This window comes from Oenanthe melanoleuca, chromosome 2 (genome assembly GCF_029582105.1).
Source record: "Oenanthe melanoleuca isolate GR-GAL-2019-014 chromosome 2, OMel1.0, whole genome shotgun sequence".
NCBI lineage: Eukaryota > Metazoa > Chordata > Aves > Passeriformes > Muscicapidae > Oenanthe > Oenanthe melanoleuca.
Window position 1 is genome coordinate 58173261 of NC_079335.1, and position 13321 is coordinate 58186581.

The following is a 13321-nucleotide window of genomic DNA, read 5'->3' on the forward strand; positions in this document are numbered from 1 at the left end:
CTAAACCAGACTTTTTCTTGGAGATACAAAAAATGTGCAGAAGTTACCAACTGGAAGGCACAGGCAGCTCTGATACCCATCTCTGTGTGCAGATCACTACACAGAAGCATTTCCAGTAATGCTTTTAAAAAAGAAACTCTCATTTCTGACTCCAGTTAAAATGGGCCATTCTAACACTGGTGGGCTTCCAGAGTTTCTTAGAGTGGCACAAATTTCACTCTGAAAAAAAATGGTTTCACATAATAACAAGCTTATACACTTAGATTAAATACACTGACTTCTGATGTGCACCACACAATCTTTCTCTCCTCTCTAATTGTGCCTCAGTAGCTGTGCAGTGTCAGGCTGCTTCCAGAGTTTGTACTATAAAAACACACCCCCACCCATCAAAGTTTTGCACACCAGCATACTCTGGGTCTGCATGGATTGAGGTCGAGCTCTTGCACCCTGTTAATTTAGTCAGGCATAAATCAAGCAAATGGATTTGAAAATATTTTTCTATTTGGAGAGATGCACATATTTCATGATTTGATGTGTCTATTAATGTGTAACAGCAATAAGCAACTTGGTCATATCTGTTGACAAATTGTATCAGGTGTCAGGATGTGGTCATAACCTCTTTACTTTCTACTCATGCAAGTTGTCCCCTTGCTATCAATGTAATTGCATCAATGATAAAAGATGACTGGTGTTTGTTTCCATCATCCCATTTATGGCATGTAATGAGCTTTTCCTTATGGCAGAAATAATCTGGAGACCTTTCTTGAAGAATCAACATTTTTAACACTAATGTCTTTCATATTTGCCCCTACCGCCAACACAGTTGCTAGGAAATAGCCTGATTTTGATTTTTTTGTGCTTTGATCCTCTCAGACCTACATTTTTTTTAAACTGCATTATCCAATATTGCTTTTCGAATGACACTGAGGAAGAAAGCAGAAAAAGTTAATATTGCAAATAAGTACAGCCTCAGCATACATGGCTATTTTAGGTTCATGCTAAATGTACCAACTTTTCCAGCCCTGGCAGTCAGATTTTCTCACTCATATGTAATTTTATAAACTACATCATGGCTTCACAGCAGGTAGGGAGCGACAAACCTGTTCTTAATTTCAGCTTAACTAAAAGAATCTCAGCAGCAGCTGGTTTCAGAATAGTTGATACAGACTTCCACAGATGTGGCCCATAATAGGTTCAGAAATAAAAAATAACTAGGCCACAAAGTAGAAATAATTTCAAGGAAGACAAATTCAATAAGGATGCGACTTTTAAGATTTTTTTTTTTCTTTGAGACAGAGATCATTGGGAGGGCATATTTCTGTGGCTTGCATTTTTCCATTCTGTCTACCGACACTGCAGTACACAGATTTTCTGGCAGGCTGGACCTGGCTGTTAGCGGGCTGTGCCCTCCCAAAAGCAGAAAAACGGGGTATTTCTGGGTTTGTGTCGCTCCTCTCCCCTCCCCCTCGCCCTTCTTATGTTCCTCCAAGCATAACTGATAGTACTGGAGTGCCTGTGCGCTTTTCTAACTGGACCAGACAAAGACGTACAATAGCTGAAAATGACCTGTGATGTTACAGCGAATGCGCCGCTTGGTAAAACTGGGGAAATTGGTTGGCAGCTCTGAACAATGTGTTATCTGGGGCTGTTACACAAACTTTAAATAAAGGACTACAGAAAAACAATAGTTTCACAAGTGTTCATTTCTGCAGTTTAGCAAGGAGAAGAATTTAAATGATTTGTGGAACGGCATGGCAAATGCATCATTGTACTATCTTCTGCTGAGTAAAAAAATACCTCAAAAGTAAAAGTGGAACAAAACAGTCACTTGTCCTCGCTAACAAAATTCCCCTTGACATTCTGTGCAGTGGTCTAAAGTGGTTGAATAATCTTAGTTTATATGGTCTTTCAGCTCAGGCATGCGAGGAAAAAGGAACTTCAAAAAGAGAATATTTTACCTGACGTGTACTATTTTAAGGCTTCAGTAATTAGAGAACTGCAAAGGTCAAAATAGCCATCAATATCACAAGCAACAGAGTAGAAGTAACATGTTTGAGAGGAAGTTAGTTGGTTGGCTGTAACATAATATGCCGTAAGCACTCAGATGTGGATCTGCAATGACGAGCAGCAGAAGAAGCAGGAAAAGTTAACCAGCATCAGATATTTACTTGGCTAAAAGCACACAGGAACTTGCAGATGAGAAATAGAGATGCCTTAGAGTCTAAATCCCAGAGTTTATTGCCTCACTGCAGAGATGCTGCAACTTACACCGAGGTCCATCCACACAGATCCATTCACAGGCTGGAGTAAAAGTTTGCCAGAGCCTTCTAACCTTTCAGTGAGCCAGACAAAAACTCAGCATTCAGAAGCTCCCAAACCTTTTTTCTACCTTCTGGATCTCATTCAAATCAGAAATGTGTGTCATTAGCCTAGTTTTAGCATACTGCTGCCCACATCCTAAAGTAAAATCAGGAAATACTAGATTGGGGTGGGTAGCTAAGATGTGGCTGTGTGTCTGCTACTCCTGAAACTGTGTGTGCCAGCCTGTATTTCTGAACTGGCATAAATTAAAAATGAGTAAAAGTACAATGATTACATCTGAAGCTGCAGTAGTTTGCAACATTATAGGTCACAATAAATATACAGAATTTTGGGGAAAATTATTTTGAGAACAGGAACTCTTCCAAAAACTTCCCACTATTTCTTTCATTGCTGATAGACCATTTTTCTTCCCTGCACAATTTTATGCCAAATTGGCTACTTTTCTAATTTCCTCATAAATTACGTGAAATTCATGATTCCTTTTTTCACATTTGGATCCACAAATCAACCAACTGAATTTGTTCTAGTGAGAGAAAGAGGCTGAAACAAACACTCAGGATAATTAGAATAGAATTATTAGCATAAAATTATCCTGACTTATAACAACAAGTTGCAGGCGGCTTCTCAGTTGTTGCTTTCATAGGGTTTGAAAGACAGAAGTGAGTTAGGGAAATTTGTCTACTATGGATCTACAGAATTTGTGAGGCATTTGCCTTTTTTCCCCCATTAAACTCCAAAGCTAATAAACCCGGAGCATTCAGTAACAAGCAAGGCACTCATGTCAACAAAGACCTTACTTAGAGACGGCAAGGTTTTGAGAAACTTCTGTGGCGAGGATTTGAAGATATTTTAGTCATATGCAGTGCACTTTTGCTTCTCTGTTTCCTACAGTATAATCCCCTTTGCTTTTCCCCCCTCTGTGTTTTAAAACGAGCACAGAAAAGGCTGAGTGTTAAACTACACTATTCAATTGTCTGGTAAGTACACAAATTCTGTTCAAATCAGAAAAAAAACTTTCAAGCAGACAGAAAGGGGTATTTGGATTTCTGTTTGGATTTCTGTTTTATCCTGGAAACCCTGCTGAACGCCAGTGTGATGGGGAATATAGCCATATCAGGCCAACAAAAGGCTCCTAATGTAGGGAAGACCTCCTCCCCCTCCTCTCCAAGGAAGCCGGCTGGCAGAGCTTTTGCTATCGGAATTGTTTGCAGAATAACCAAACTAAAGCAGCTCCCTATGTGGGTACCTCATTCAGGAGTAAGCAGCACTTTTATTCTAAAACACTTATCTAGCTTCCTGAAGAGAACAGGCTATTTGGAAGATGCTTCTTTGTTTTGAAACACGTTCTTGTGGAGCAATACCTTATCTGTTTGGGTTTTTTTCCCCTTCTATTTACATTTTCATTTGCTTCTCTGACAAAAGCAGAGATGTACTCACTCAATAAAGCAGTTATCACATACACCAGCAACTCTTAGATTCCTTCTGCTGTTCAAAAGGCTCCCAAGAACTGTTTTTATTGCAAAGAATCCCATTAATATCAGTGGTGCAAACATCCTGTTTGCTCCTAGGGGCTTTATATAATAAAAAGGTTATGCTTTATAAAGTCAAATGCAGTAAGTCTGCATTTCACATCACTAGCATGACAATGTTCTTTCAATGCAAGATATACCACTAGTCATACTTTTATTGCTATGAAGTATGTTGCTGTGTAATACTCCACATATTTTTCCCTGAGACATAAGAACATTTCATGCCAAACCCCTCTATCATCTAAGGAGTCCAAGATCCGATATATTTTGATGGAAGTTGGGGTAATAAAAATAATAGATTGCAAAATAACTGTGGTAACAATGCTGCCAAAAATGCTCGCAGAATGATGCTGTTAGTATTGTCCAAGCCAATGTTTTGTCTCTCCAGAGAATGCAAGGATGCATGTCAGTGTGTGCTGTCAGCTCCATTTGGTGTCACTAAGGCTAAAGTGTGTGCTGGTTTGTTTGTTTACTTGTGTTAGAGAGTTGTTAACTTGTGTTAGAGAGTTGGATTCGCCATTTGGTGCTAAACTCCCTGAAAGCTCCACCAGGTAGAAAACTGACACAACACAAGCATCTGCATCTTTATCCACAGGAGAGACACCATGAGGCACAAGTGGGAAGAAGGGGTCCCTGGGCTGTGAGGAAAGGCCAGGAGCCCTCTGGAAGTGCTCTCCTGCCTTATAACCCCCATGAATGTTGTGGTTCCAGTGCCAAGCCTGTGAGAGGCCAGCAACTGGAAGCTGGTGTGAACAGCTGAACATGAACCGCTGCCCCAAGCTGCAGGAACTGAATTGGGGTCACAGCCAGGAGCTCTGCTCTGGGACCTGGGACAAAGCTGGTAGTTTTGGCTACCCACTGCCTGGCTCTACATCTGCTCCTGGTGTTCCCACCTTTGCTTTTTTGGAGAAAGCTACTTGGCAGAACATTAACAGTACCTCTGCACACCCCTTACTTCATTCATAAGTGCTTCTGCAAGGAATATATAACTACATTAACTTAGGATTTTTCTACTAAGTTCATGCCATTCTGCTGTAGGGCAGGCATAGTATCCATAATGTGGTTATTAAAAAAGTGCTGGTGAATGGGATATTTGCATGAATGACCTCATTTTTCACTTGCTCACTAGAACATTTTTAAAAGGAAGTATTTGCTTGGTTGGTAGCCAAGTGTTTTCTCCTTGACTACCAAATGTGTTTAGTCCATATTAAGGGTAAAATTCTCTCCAAAGTTCACTGGTAATTTCCAGACCCTGCAAGATTTGCACGCAATAGACTGACAGGAACATTCTTATTTAATCATTTCCCACCATATTTCAAAAAAATGTGGTTTTCCAGATGCTCCTGTCTTCCAAATGCAAAGTGGAAAATGTCCAAAAAAGGCATTACTTCATCTAATGTCATTTATTTAGCACACATACAATCCTTCTGTCCTTCTTCTGCTTTATCAGAAGCAAGGGGATGTGTGACTAGTTTGTATAACTTAAATTTCTTATCTGGATTTGCCTAAGTGCATTCAGCAGCTTCCTCAGATGTACAGTTAATGGGAAATTCCATGAGTTTTACACTTAATCAGAGATATGAATGGAAGAATGTAACCATCAAAGCTATTGTGGAGTCCTTCACTCCCTGACATTAGGGCCCATAAACCCATGAATAAGTTACATTCATCCACATGTGCCTTTTTTCCATCACTAATGCAAAACAGGTTTAAACTCCAGCTATTAATCCAAGTTGAATTTCACTCAAACTGCTCATGAGTGGATACTCCTTACCAAGGGTTTGCAGGACTCATCCTCTCTCCACCTCATGCAGCACAGGTGAGTGAGGAGAAGGACTGCACCCCTGAGCAGAACTGATGGGGCTGATCTCAATCCCAGGCAATTACTGGCTGCCTGTGGCTGCATCTGCACCTCCCTGTCAGCAGGTGTGCCATGGTCCCCTCTGCCTGGGTGTCACTGCAGGGGATGCAGGAATAACACATCTCTGCCCTGCTCCCAGAGCACCACACTGGTCTGACCCCCACTGCAGCTGTATATATTGGGTTTGGGAAGGACACTCCACTCGCTGCATAAGCCAGTTTTTCTTCTAGTTGAGCTTCATTTTCTTGTAGCTATAAATTGGGTCAGTACTTTCTGAGAGCTGTGCTCACTACTGCTGTAATGAAATACCTTGAGACCTTTGCTGACCCTGGCACAGCAAACAGTGGCACAAGTCATGCTTGGTACCTGTGCTTGGAATTGTGTTTTGGCATTTGTACCTCACACAGCAAGGGTTACATCCATCCAGCAATCTCTGCTGAGAGTGGTTTTGCACATTTGAGTTGGCTGCACAACCAGAGTCAAGTCACCCAGCTGAAAGAGAACAAATATACTTTGAATAGAGCAGAGACTCTGTCCCAAACATGCACTAGAGAAAAAAAAAAAAACAAGGTCTGCTGCACATCCAGTGCAGGTTTTCTTGCAGTGCTCCAAGATGGTAGATCAGGAAAGTGTAAGAAGGAAGAGCCCACTCAGAAAATGACCTCCAAGACAAAATTCTCTCTGTCAACACAAATTGAATATTAATGAAAAGATTCAATGGACCAATTGAATTATATTTAGAGGATTTTTCAGTGAAAAGTTAAATGTCTGTGTTCAGATTTGGGATTTTTTTTTTTTTTTAAATAGTCCTGATCCCAGTTCTGGTTTATAAATTTTTTTTTTTTTTTTTTTTTTTTTTTTTTTTTTTTAAGTATACCATCCAGACACACACAAAGTTTCAATGCAATTTGATATAGGTGAGATATTAAACCCTGAAGACAAAGTTAGCAATGGAAACAGTGACAGGCAGTTAACAGTAGTAAAGGGTAGTAGCTGCCATTATAATCACACACGCTTTTCACAGCATAGTGGGGCAGCTGATAAACCCTGAACCTGCCTTGCTGCCTTTAGTTTGCAAGTAGTTTGTTTCCAGGAACGACCTTGTGTTTACTGATTAATTCTGAGACTCACTTCATGGGAATTAGAACAACTAGAAAATTTTTAATATCAAGAGCATTTTGCCTCATTTCTTCATTGTCTTTGTAATTTAAATATCCTGTTGTGTAAGCCTAAAGGCAGGAAGTGAGCTATAGAAACCCTTACAATAACAGTATTAGGTTGCAGATAAGCCCATGTGCTCAGTGGTGTTGGGTAATTTTTTTTTTCCCCAAGGTAATACAAGTTCTGCCAATACTGGAAGAATGTTAGAATGCTTTAACACATCTAAATTTTTCAAAATGAGCTTCATCTGTTGCACACACAAAAAAAATACTCTCCCGATAACAAGAAATTACTTTGGCCCATTATGCCAGGCTTTAATTATTTATCTTCAGTCTGTATTTGTGTTTCTGCTGTGAAACCCAAACCTTTTCAGCAGGCAGAGGGATGGTGGTGGGGTAGGTGCCTACCTGTCCTCCCTTCCATTCTTCTCCCTCCAAGTCAGCACTGTTTTAATGCAAATCAAGCCCTTGGTGCGTACATAGCCAGCACAGATATCCTTACACTTCATGCACCTGGCAGTCAGCTTTCCTGCCGAGGCTGCTGCAGAGCTGGATTGCTTCCTCTTGTGGTGATTACACTTGGGTCTCTGCAATAAAAGACAGCAAGAATTTCTTACAGATGATAAACACGAGCCTTCTTTTTTAATATATACCTGGATTTATAGGCCTAAGGGAGAAAATTCTGTTAATGGTAAAATTTAGAACTTCACAAATGAATCAAGCCATTTTTGCAAGCCAGGCACACAACGAGCATTTCAAGTCGTGTAACCCACCAGTGCTGCATTTAACAAAAGTAGGACATGATTTCTGCATCTATTCTCCTTTAATAAGATTATGATCCTGACTGCCCTGCTCTGACTGCAGTTGGAGGTAGCGTTATTGCTGAGTGGCTCACGAGCAGCAGGCTTGTGTGCTTGCATAACTGATCCCAAATTACACATGGTGACTATCTATAGGTGCTGATCTTGAACATGACAAAACATTTGATCTCTCTGTGTATATTTGCACAAGCACATTTGCACCCCCGTGCAAACACAGACACATACACATTCATATCAAACACACGGCATTATGTGTAATGAGATTATTACACGTTTGTGTAGGTGCACTGGGAAAAGGAAGAATTGCCTGATGCTCTACCTTTATAGGGCTGTCTTCACAGACAGCTAAATTTTATCAGTTTTCTGCTGTCATTTTGTGCAGCATCCAATTTAGGCCCAAATGCTAATGACAATTTCAGCCAAAAGTGTTTAGCTGTTTCTGAAACAGAAAACAGGTTGTTTTGCTTATCAATAAACAGTCTGGATTTTCTCTGGGAATTGTTCTAGCACCTTCACAATTTTAAGCCAGAGTCAGAAAAATCTGAAGTTTGCCTATGCTAGGGCTTTGCCTTTTGCTATTCTCGTTACACGTTTGGCTGTGTTATAAGTCTGTGAAAAATCACAGTTTGCAATGCTCCATCACTACCTCTTCAACTGGAGTTGCTAAATTCTAAGATTCTGCTGTAACTGAGGATGCTCAGGTTTCTCACAGCTGGTAGCGCCGACTGAACCACATATGCCACGTCCTCAGTTACAGACTACAGTGTCCCACTATTTCATGCTCGAATATATTATTCTAGGGTAGATTACATGGGCAGAGCCAAAATTTCACTATACTACGAACTCAGAGCAGTAACGTTGGGATGAATTCCAATGGCAGCTGCCAAGAGGGAGATAAATTAATTTATGTTCATGAAGCGTTCAAATACTGCAGAACTGGTCACCACAGAAAAGCTCACAAGGAATTTAATTATTTCTTTTTGAGAGAAGCATTTGAATAAAGCTATTATGTGGCTGTGCAATTAAAGATGATACCATAAAGCATGCATATAAGGGGCTGAGTGAACAGACTGAGTATAGGAATCCTGACTGTTGGAACTTTCTACATTAGTTTGTCTACATGACTTAAGAAAAAAGTCTAGTTCCTTTAATTTGCACATTCACACATCCACATGTCTATAATTAGCCTGCCTCCAGTTTGAAATAATAAAATAATGGTGGACAAGGGGTTAATAGTTAATTGCATTTAACAATATGAAAAAGGCAGGAGTAGCTTATCTGAAGTTATTGGAAACAATGATTTACTAGACATCATGGGCAACCCACAGTGTAGAGCTTTCAGCTATCCTCCCTGGGATACTAAAATCTGTGATATCAGTGAAGTACAGAGTAAGGGGCTTTCTGGAGTTTCCATTCATGTCTCAGCAGGCTTTTAACAGAACAACCAGGGGGAACTGTCTACAATAAACTTCTCTTTGTCTTCACCTCTTCCAGCTTCAGTATGCAAGGAGCTCCGTTTTCAGCTATGGAAATGAACCATTTCATTTTTATGAGATCTAATTTCACTAGCCTACTTTGAATAATAAACGACAATTAACTTTCAGAGCACAGGGAAGATGTATAATTTTTAAGGCACATCCTGTTTCAAGGACTTCAGGACCTAAACTACCTAAGAGCAAGAAATTGTAGAAATAAATGGGAGAGAACAAAGTTGTTCCCAGTACAGTGAGGCTGTCAGTCTTTCTGTACTCCTGCTCTTGTAATTGTATGCATTGGGCCTGATTGCCTGACTTCATTTGAGACCCCTTGGGGGAAAACTGAAGTAACATACTGTGGGATCGTGTTCTTCTCCCAACATTTGTTTTTTGGAGGGCCAGTCTAGTGTGGTGCTTAAAAGCTTCACATGAACTGCACAGAGCTTATGTGATTTCTTTTGGTTTCATGAAAGGATGAGTACGGTAGAGCTTGTGCAGCGTTATTTCCTGAGAGCCTATTTAAGCAGGTTTTAGTGTTAACTTCAACTTCTTAACAAGCTTAAGTACAGCATCACATTTGATTTGGTTTTGCAAATGTCTGGAACTTTTCATGTGGAATTAGCAAATCTCAGTCTTCAAGCCTAATGAACTCAGATAAAACTCAGCAGGATGTCCTGTTGGAAACTAATTTTTTTGTACTAAGACAGCTCTTTGGTCCTCTTTTCTTGCCTTGTGTTTGTTGGCTTGTCTCAGAAGCTCGTAAGCTATCAGCTCTCTTATTGATCTACTCTAGAGTCACTTGAAAACATAATTTTGAAAGCAGCATTTCAGCACCTCTCCTTGTTTGATCTCGTTGCTGTGGCACAGTTTTCCAAGCAGTAGGCTGAAAATCAATGTTGGGAGTTATTTTATGCTTAATAACACATATTTTTAAAAATCTTTACATCTGTCTAATTTTATTTTAAATGCCTCTCTATATGTTAAATTTTCTGCTTTATTAAAATCGGTCCAAGGATTCACATTCCTTCATTTTAATTTAGCTACAAATTGATTCTTAAAGTATCACATCTAATAGCCTTTGGGGTTTGATGCACAAACTATTCTGACGTCTATTCATAGACCTTTATAATGGGACCCACTCCAGTTTATCCCTTGAACTGTCAGGCTCTTTGGGAAATAATAGCTCCTGACAGTTCTAGAGTTAAAATATAGGATTAATGATCAGCTTTTAATGTGCAAATGGGGTATTCAGCTTTCCTCTTACCCATCCTATTTAATGCAAATTCACTGTTGAAACAGGTAGCATGAATTTCTTCTCTCACTAAACATAGACTAATCTATCAGGGTAAGTCCCTGAATCAAAATAGAAATTTAGATATACACAGCAAAGTAAATACAGGGCACTGCATTTGTGTTGATTTATAAGCAAGTATTTTTCTTCTGCCAAATCCATCAGTTATTTTTAAGGTTTCAAAACCTCACTTTCACACAAAAATAAAAATAGCTGTGCATTGCAGCAACCAATTTAACCAGCAGGAAGGATTCTGCCTCTCTCTATTAAGTACAGCTGTAGAAAGCCCCATGGACTTTGATTTAATTGTTTCCAATAGTCCAAAACAATCAGCAACCTGCACCTAGTAAAAAGTAAAAAAGAAAAAAGACAGGGATTTCTACAGTGAAGCATGGAGGAGATCAGATGTTTTCATTATGAGATTAATGACATGTTTGTGATTCTTTGCCTTAGGAATTGTATGGTAATTGTCAATTGGGGCATCCTATTAAAAAGCTGCCTATCTGTACAAAATTAGACTATTTGTTTAGAAAATGTTATATATTCATATAATTGGAAAATGCCTTTAAAACATAATAAGAATAAGAAGCATTTGTCCATTATGTTCTGCAGTGATAGGCAGCACTGTGTCCAAGGAGCAGAGCACAGGAGGAGATGTTGGGTTAAGGTGGCACCTAAAGAACCTTGCACCTGGGAGTATTTGTGGGGGGAAAAGGTTTTCAGGGTAACTTAAGTGAAAGTCAGAGCATGAAAAGATAAAATTTGAGTCATTCCAAAAAATCTTTCATATTTGAGGCAGTAACATACCTGCCCATACAGCTCTGAAAACCACTATTTTCCCAAGCACATGAAACAGAAAGGTGTCCCTCAAGACATAAGACTTAATCCTTGCGGTGCTTGAATGCCTTAAGCTGCCAATAAAGCAGAGTGAAGTCTGTTGTCTGCAATTATTCCTTTGAAAGGAGTCACATCAGAGCAGCACACATGTAAGTATCTGGAGAAGCAAAGGAAGAGGAAGAGGAGCAAGAAGAGTGTGCAGCACATTGCTTGCATGCAACTCTTGTGTCTTCTATTATTCTTGCTGTTACCTTTGCATACATGCTTTAACACACAAACAGGGAAGAATACCATTAATGTTATTTTGGAAATCTGGTTTCAACAGCGTCTAAATGGCCTCCAGGGATTTCTTTTGTTGTTTTGATAACAGTGTCAATTTACATGGATACTCTCCCCCCCTCACCCCCACTCCATATTTCAAAGAATGCAAAGCAATCTATCACTAATGACTCTTGAGAAACTTAAGCTAAATTTAAATTACCCTCACAGACACTGTTTATAACGTTCTTAGCTACTCTGCTAGTAATTTTTTGTTGCCTTCTACCTTGTATTCACAGCTGTGCAAAGCAAGTCAAAACAGCAGCCAGGCAGCAGTGTTCCACAGACAGGCTGCATTCACATTGCTTTGGTGTAAGTTAGGGACAATTCAGCAGAAAATAAGTGGTTGCAGACATTCAGGTGAATATATAGGCCTGATAACCACAGCAGGCTGTGGTCACCAGATGGAAGGGTGTTACCTGGTACTCAATGAGCTGGAGGATGCTTTAGCTACCTTATGCAATTTCTGACCCTCACCACCAACTTCTGCCTCCCGTGTCCATCCTGCACTTTTTTCCTGGTTCTGTAGGAGGCTGGATGTTGGACCTCATTCCCTGGAAACAAAAAACTCCCAGGAAAGATAAAATAGACAAACAAATAGAAAATACAAGAATAAATTATGATTTTCCCAGGGTTTTAGCTCTCTCACCCATTTCACTGTAAGGGAGGACAAACCACTAAGAGCCAAGGCCGAGATGAAGCTGTGGCAGGTGACAGGGAAGAGGAGTTTTCCTGAAAAGTTGTTTGTCAAAAATATACCAGGACAAACCATAGTATTCTAATTCCTAACCAGGAATCCCCTTTCTGTGAGAGGCTACAGCCAAACTCCAGCTTTTTCATGCCTTGCTGCATCTCTGTTTCCCAGTCTTCCCTGGACAGAGAGGGAGTTGATGTTTTAGGTACACAGGGAGACAGTTTGTACTTGGGCTCGGAGCCCTAATTTTCAATATCTTGGTGTTTTTGGTTTACAATGGTTCCAACACGCCTTCAAGCTTGCAAAATGGTTGTCATGCCTTGTCGAAGTCAAACCCACAGGTTCTAAATTATATGGCTGTTTTCTGTATTTTGAGAGAATTTTCTCTGGAGACATGTTTTTATATAGAGACATGGGAGGTTTTTTTAGACTTTCTGCAAAACCCTTTCAGAATTCTTAAATGAAAGAACCTAAATGAAAAAAAAAAATTAAAAATTAGTCATTGCATTTAACAAGTTTCACAGATAAAATCGATTTGTCACTCATGGTTGATTTGATTTCACAGTCATAGCCAGGAAACCTTAATATTTCTTTTTTGACTCGCTCGTTGGGCACTCAAAATTAGAGATCAGAAAAAGTGCAGCTCACAAGAAGACAAAAAAGTTTTTACTAATCCAGCAAGCACAGATTAACTGAGCTTAGAATTCAGCTAATGAAGGGGAAAAACACTAAAAACCAGGAGCTGCAGTGTATGTCAGAGGGCCAGTTTGGGGGGCAGTGGAGAAAAGAGGGCTCCAAGGAATGAGGAGCTGCTAATGGCTCTGGAGATTTATTAATTTGAAGTGTCCCAGAAAACAGATCCAGCAAAGCTAGGAATCACAACTGTCTCCCAGGCACCCCTAGAATTCATCAGGGCACAAAACTCAAAAACACCCACCTATTAATCAGAGGACACTTAATATTTCTCTTTGTTCTCAACACAGTTGTTGTGGCTCGTGTTTGGCCCTTGATAG